The following is a 7,240-nucleotide window of genomic DNA, read 5'->3' on the forward strand; positions in this document are numbered from 1 at the left end:
TTAGCCAGGATAGTCTCGATCTCCTGACCTCGTGATCTGCCCGTCTCGGCCTCCCAAAGTGCTGGGATTACAGGCTTGAGCCACCGTGCCCGGCTCGATAATTTTTTAAGTGGTAAAATATACCTAACATAACAAGTACCATTTTAACCAATTTTGAATTCAGAGGCATTGAGTACGTTCACGTTGTGTAACCATTACTACTGTTTATCCCCAGAGCTTGTTTATCTTCCTCAACTGAAACTCTGTATCCATTGAATAATAGTTCCCCATTCCCCTTCTCCCAGCTCAGGTATCCACCATTATATTTCCTGTCTGCAGGAATTTGTTTACTATGTTTGGAGATTATTTCTCTCTCTGTCACTCAGGCTGGAGTGCAGTGGCATGTTCTCAGCTCACTGCAACATCTGCTTCCTGGGTTCAAGTGATTCTTCTGCCTCAGCCTCCCGAGTAGCTGGGACTACAGGTGTGTGCCACCACGCCCGGCTACTTTTTGTATTTTTAGTAGAGATGGGGTTTCGCCATTCTGGCCAGACTGGTCTCAAACTCTTGACCTCATGATTCCCCCGCCTGGGCCTCCTAAAGTGCTGGGATTACAGGCGTGAGCCACCGCGTCCGGCCAATTATTCCTTTTTTTATGCATTACTTCTCAGTAAAATACAATCTAACTGTGTTATCTGTCCTAGTCTCTTTTCTGTTGCTAGTAACAGAGTACCTGAAACTGTGTAATTTATGAGAAACATCATTTATTTCTTACAGTTTTAGAGGCTGGGAAGTCTGAGGTCCAGGGAGTGTATCTTGTGAGGGCCTTCTTGCTTGTGGGGATTCTTTGCAGAGGCCCAGGGTGGCGCAGGGCACCACAGGGCGAGGGAGTCGAGTGTCCTAGCTCGGGTCTCTCTTCCTCTTCTTTTAAAGCCATCAGTCCTGGCTGGGCGCAGTAGAAGCGCACTTGGTCCTTTGTGATTTCCTTACTGGGAAGTGGGAGAGAAATTGCTCAGATGGCCTCCCCCTCCCCAGATTTGAAAGAGAAAGAGAGAGCGAGTTGTGAGTGAGCGGCTTTGCTCTCCAGCACTTGTTTGGTGAAGAGCCTCAGGGTCTGGACTATGACCTCCCAGCTCTCAGGAACCCCATTCACCACCAGAAGAGGTGGCATGTTCACCCTGTTATTCAGGAAGGAATTGGAAAACAAACATTCAAGAGTGTGAGGTCAAGAGCTAGAAAACCCCAAGCCCCCGGCACCTGAGCCAGGGAAGATGCTGGGAGCACCTGCAGGATACTCCCATATTCTGCCCCCTTGGTACTTGTCAGCCTCTGAGAACTGAAGCCAGACCCTTTCTTTGCTTGAGCAGAAGAGCAGACCAAAGAGCTCATTGACTCAAGGAGCATGATGGCAACGGGGCTGTACTTGGAAGGGAAGAATCCAGGGTGTGATCCACAACCAAGGCCTGAAGAAGTGGGGTCTGTATTGACCTACCAAGGGTGAGTCATGACCCAAGTGCTGGGTCTCTAGCCGTGGGTGGTCCTTCCAACCATTTCCCCTCCTGCAGGGGGGCTGGTGTTTTTCTTCATTTCTCATAACCTTCTTGGGAGCACAGGCTTTGGTTTCTGCCTTCCCTGGATCAGGCCTCCCGCAATGCAGTTGCTCTAACAGAAACTATTAGCAATGACACAGTACCACAGAAGCAAGCTCCTTGCGAACAGTGATTACTGACAATATTGTCTTCTAGAGACCATTCTAATGACTAGACAGCTTTGGTGCAGGAGCTGTTGTCGGTCATGAGGAGCATTTCCTTGTCTATGTAGAGGAACTGAAACCTATATGGCCAGCAAAATTTACCCAAAGCAATCACTGGGATACTCATCACACCATCATGGCCCATTGTATCACTTTTGTTCCCTATATATGTGGTCCCATTTCCTCAGGACCAGTACTCCCTTATGTGGGGAGCTGGACAGATGCCGTGAGTTACTTATAGTGACTCATTAGTTGGGGGATTTGCTAGTATTTTCATCAAAGTTGAATCTAGTGAAACATTTGATTGAACTGGCTCCCAAATTCGGAATAAACCAACACCACTCAGGAAACCTATTTACAGCAAGAACTCAGGAGTGGGAACGCATCCTCCACTGTCACCTTGATTAACAATAGCTCTGACCTGTGGGAGGACGGTCCTATCTCCTGTAACAAACATAGGGTAGTGATGAGCCAGGTCCTGCTGCTCCTACATTCTCATCACTTAGATAAGCACATGCAGGTGACTGCAAGCCTTCCAGCCTCCATCAGCATCCTCCCGTTCTCCCCTGACCGCTCTCATTCATGTTCCGCACTGATTCAGAGGTCCCGTCCTGAGTGTCAAAAAGAAACAGTTGCGAGCCTTTCTAGAAATCAATCCATCATTCATGGATTATAGTGAATTCTTCCCTACTAAACACATCTCCAGAAATTTAGACTCGGTAACTCCCTTCCTGAATGTCCTTCCAAGGCCCCAAGTGACACTGATGTTCCATAGACAATGCCTTACACAGCAAAGTGCTTGTGTGGGTGGAAGGCAGCTGACCTTCCCTGAAATCCTGATTACAGGTTCTGTTTAGAACATGGAGTCTCATTTTGAGAAGCTCTTAGTATTTAGCATTCACAGGAAGTTCACAGGTTCCAGAAAACACTGGACAGCACTCAGGGGAAAGAGAAGGGGCAGAGATGGAGACACTTGGTCAGTGTGGCCACAGCATCCTGGGGGAAATGCACTGAGGGATGGGGGAAATGCACTGAGGGATGGGGGAAATGCACTGAGGGACGGAGGGGCAAATGCACGCGGGTGGTGGGGAGAAGAGCAACGCAGATAGCAAAGACACTGTCCAGACAACCTCCCAACTCAGGAGAAGGGACTGAATCCAAGAGGAGAAGAGGAGGGATGAGGCTGGGTGTTGAGGCATGCCCCACAGTCTATGAAGTCTGTGAAAATCAGACACCTGTAGATTTGATTTCAGTGTCCTGATAGAAAAAGAAAAACAATGCTAGCCATAATTTTGAAAGGCTTTGATATTTTGGGAAATAAGCTTCTCATTTGAGGCTAGATTTAGTTCCTTCCCTCTGAAACATGTTCAATTCATGATTTCTACTTAATTCAGGTTTTCTAGTTTTGTAACAACTTAAGCTGGTTGATCAAGCTTGCAGGCAGGCAGGCAGGCAGGAAGGAAGAAAGGAGGGAAAAGAAGGAAGGAAGAAAGGAAGGAAGGAAAGAATGAAAGAGAAACAGTAAAAGAAAAAAAAAGGAAAGAAGGAAGGAAGAAGACTACAGAAGTCTCGACATGAAGTGTTTCTGCAAGTAAACAAGGAATTCCTTTTGTACCAAGGACTCCAAAGTTGTCTGGACTCCTTAGGCGTCACAAGGCCACTGGCCCTGATGTTTCAGTGAACTGTGAAATAAAGCACTGACCCGCTGCTGTTCCACCGTGATGCCTCCAATCTCTGGGCCTCAAGGGAAGATAGTGTTCATTCATTCTGCAATTACTTATTTAGGATGTACTTGTTGGGTGAGTGGTGAGCGTGATGGTTGACAGGCAGACACAGATAATAATCAAGTACACAAGTAAAGAGTAATTAAGGCCACTTATTTTGGAATTAAATAATTTGGGGCTCAAATCGTAGTTCAGTTTTTTGACAACCATATCACTTTGGGCAAGACACTTAAATGTGTGGAGCCTCCACTTCCTCACCTGTAAAGGGGAATTAAAAATGTGGGTATTGAGAGGCTTGAAGCAGATAGGTTAGGTAGTGCTTAGAAAGTAGTCCCAAGCACACAGCTACTATTCTTCTTACAAATGTTTTGGAAGGTTAGAGTGCCCCTGAATCATTGAAACACTCTTATGGGAGCCATACCTTAACACACATTACTGAAGATTTTAGATAGAATTGTCAAAAAACACAGAAAAGTAATGAAGAATGTGACAAGCCCTTGAGACCTGGGAAAGGCCAGTCAACTGAAGTCCTAGGACAGAGCAAAGAGGGATGGATTAGGGATATGGTACCATAAGCATGACCTGGAGCTGTGCCAACGCCCTATCTCTGGCGAGCTCTCTTCCATGGTTTGATGTAGGGTGAAGGAGCTCCTGGGTCCTTGGGGTTTCTCAGCCAAAACAGCTTCCATCATCATTGCTTTCTCCTCTGTTGTTTCTTGGTTGTTGAGCCCCAAAATGTGTGATGCCTTGAAAGAGGTTAAAGGTGGGCATCATCTCTCCCTAAAATGCAAGCTTAATCGGCAGTGGCCCATCTGGAAGGCTTGTGTTTTTCTCCTTCTTCTCATGCATATTCTCAGAAACATAATAAGCACATCAAGAAACGACTTTCTTGATTTCTAGCAAGAAAAATCACGACTTCCTTGACTTTTAGTGGACCGACCATTGTTGTGTTGTCCTGGAAAAACAGATGTGGAGCAGACAGGAGTGAACATTTGCCTTCAAGCTTCAGTCTCTATGTCCTGGCCTGTTCATAATTTGATGAAAAAGCTATTGATTTGTTTAAAAATGTAGAATATGTGAATGTTTAATTACCAGATAGAGCAAATAACCCACCAGCTCTCTGGCTTATAAACAATAATGGCCCACATCCCCCGCACCTTGTTCCTAGAGCACTAAGCCTGTCAGTGAGGTGGCTTGGTTTGGAAGTTTCTCTTTGAAATTTCCAATGAATAACTTATTGGTGGCTGTTTTCAAGGATTCTCAGAGGACCTTAGCCTTTGTCCTTCCAGCAGTTTCATCTGTTATTTTTCAGTAATTTTTTAGGTGAAAAACAAATAGAACAAGTAATCATTATGAAAAACATAGAAAATACAGATAAGCAAGGCAAAAATACCCAAAGACTCACCCAAAATCCCACTGTCCTTGTTGGCCTTGTGAAACCAGTGGTCAACTGGGAACACACTGCTCACTTACGTGCCAAGCACAGCATTCGCCTTGTCATGTATTATGGCATTTGATCATCAGGATAGCCCTCATCCCTATTTTACAGATGTGTACAGTGAGGTTAGAGAGGTTATGGAGCTTGCCTAAGGGCACAGGGCTAGTCAGTGAGGAAGCCAGGATTTGATCTCAGGAGGTGGAACTCCAACAAATGGGAATGCAGTGCTGTAGGGGTGTATGGAACCCTGGTACTGAGGGCGGGCAGTCATTAGGAGAATTGCAGGAGGACCACAGGGAACAGTTTATGCTAAACCTGACCTTCTCTGCAGTTCACAGGAGCAGCAACCAAGACACCACACCCCTCCCAAGGGCAGCAGCTGAGAGGTCATTTCCTAGCACACAGTTCCCAATTCTCATCCTCTGCTTCCATTCAAAACTTCCTCAAAAGCACTTCCTGTTTTCTGTGACTCCCCACTGAGTTTTGGAGAAATCTTATCTTCTGCCTGGGGTTCTGGAGCAGGTCACAGAGCAGGTGGTGGGTGGGATGGAGGGGAGAATACTCACAGTCTGACCTCAGTCTCATGCCTGCAGACCCGTGGTGTATATAACACAAGGGGGATGATACTTTCTTGTGCAAATATGATTTTTTTTTTCTTTTTTCGTGTTCCCTTTACAAGGACATCTACCCTATACAGACAGGGATATTGCTTTCTCACAGATGATCAGAATTTTAACAATAGGAATGTGAAGAGAAAAAAGAATCAGTGTTCAGAATTAGACTTTCCTGATAGATTCCCGAGTTCACAGTGATCCAAAAGCCAAGGCTGAAGAGAGAGGAAAAGATTTTCTAAATTCCTGGAGCCCGTCTGAAAACCTCTCTTATGAACCTAGAGGTCAGCGTCATCATGGAATTAATTGTCCATAGCTTGGTGGAGTTGGAGAAAGAGGCGAGAAGAGTCACCTCCCGAACTGGGAGAGTGACAGGGGTTTTCTGCAAGAGGCTGAGGGCTGTATCCTCCTCACACTCACGCCTGGGGTGGCTGAGCTTGGAGCATGTGGGCTCTGGAATATTTCCACACTCAGGCTTGCATGGAGGTTGGGGAAGCAGGTCAGACAGGTTGGGATGACCAAAGGCAGCAAACACAGACTGCTCAGAAGACCCCAGGACCCTTGCACAACCATGGGAGGAAGAATGGCTCCCTGAACAATGAAAGAGACTAGATTTGGGGGAGTGTGATCCAAGTCAAATTTATTTCAAGAAGATTAAAGGAATATGATAGTTCTGGAAAGCATACTGGAGTAATGAAGCCCAAGAAGAGGGTTACTGCATGGGTGAAACAGAAAGGGGCTAATGAGTTGCCAGAACATGGGAGGAAATGGTCAAGTGTTGATAAAGCCTGGAAAATTCAAGTTTACAACCTCTCCTTAGGCCTCTACTGTAATTCCCGTGGCCACACCCTCATGTTCAGTTTTATTCAGGCATTAACAAGGACAAAGGTTGACAAACATAGGAGAGGAATGCTAGAGTCTCTTTAATGGTGTGGACATTCTCTTCATCAGCCTCATGTACTCAGCTTTGGGGTGATGCTTCCTGGCTGGTGCTCTTCTTCCCCCACACCTCGTCTTCCTCCTGGCTGATTTCTCTGCGTGATTTGCATAGTGGAGTGTTCAGGGAACTTGAGGGATCTACACACTCTATGTACAAACTTCATCCAGGCTGTGCCAAATAGTATTTTAGAATGGTCAGGGCTTAGCGCCCAGGATCACCCATCCAGAGGCTTTGCAAGGGGTAGGCAGACATGGCCCTGAGAGAGCCCATGGCTTGATGAGTTGAGTGCACGTTGAAATTCAGGCCCCACGGGCCCTCCCTCTAGGCAACTCTGAGCAATCTACAAAGTCTGCATGAGCAGACAGATAATCTGCTGCTGCACACACACAGAGCTCACCCCTGCTCACTCAGGCTCACCTCCTAGGATGCCTCCTAGGCAGGCAGAAGTTGAGGCTGGCTTGCCACACTCACATTCTAGGACCAGGGACCTGCACCTGCCCTTGCTACGCTGACCAGTCTCCCAGGCTGTCACCACTGCCCTTGGAAGAGCTCACACTGCTGATATTCCAACCTCCTTTCTTGCTCTTGCCAAGAGGTGGCAAGAGGGTTCCCTTATTCACCTGCCCACTGAAAACCAAAATTTTTTTATTACAGTAAAATAGACATAATATAAACTTGACCATTTTCACAATTTTTGAGAGCAGCATGAAGTTCATTCGCATTGTCGTGCCATCATCACCACCATCTATCTCCAGAACTTTCTCTTCATCCCAAACTGAAACTCCTAACCCATTC

Source organism: Mandrillus leucophaeus, unplaced genomic scaffold (genome assembly GCF_000951045.1).
Source record: "Mandrillus leucophaeus isolate KB7577 unplaced genomic scaffold, Mleu.le_1.0 Scaffold152, whole genome shotgun sequence".
Lineage (NCBI taxonomy): Eukaryota > Metazoa > Chordata > Mammalia > Primates > Cercopithecidae > Mandrillus > Mandrillus leucophaeus.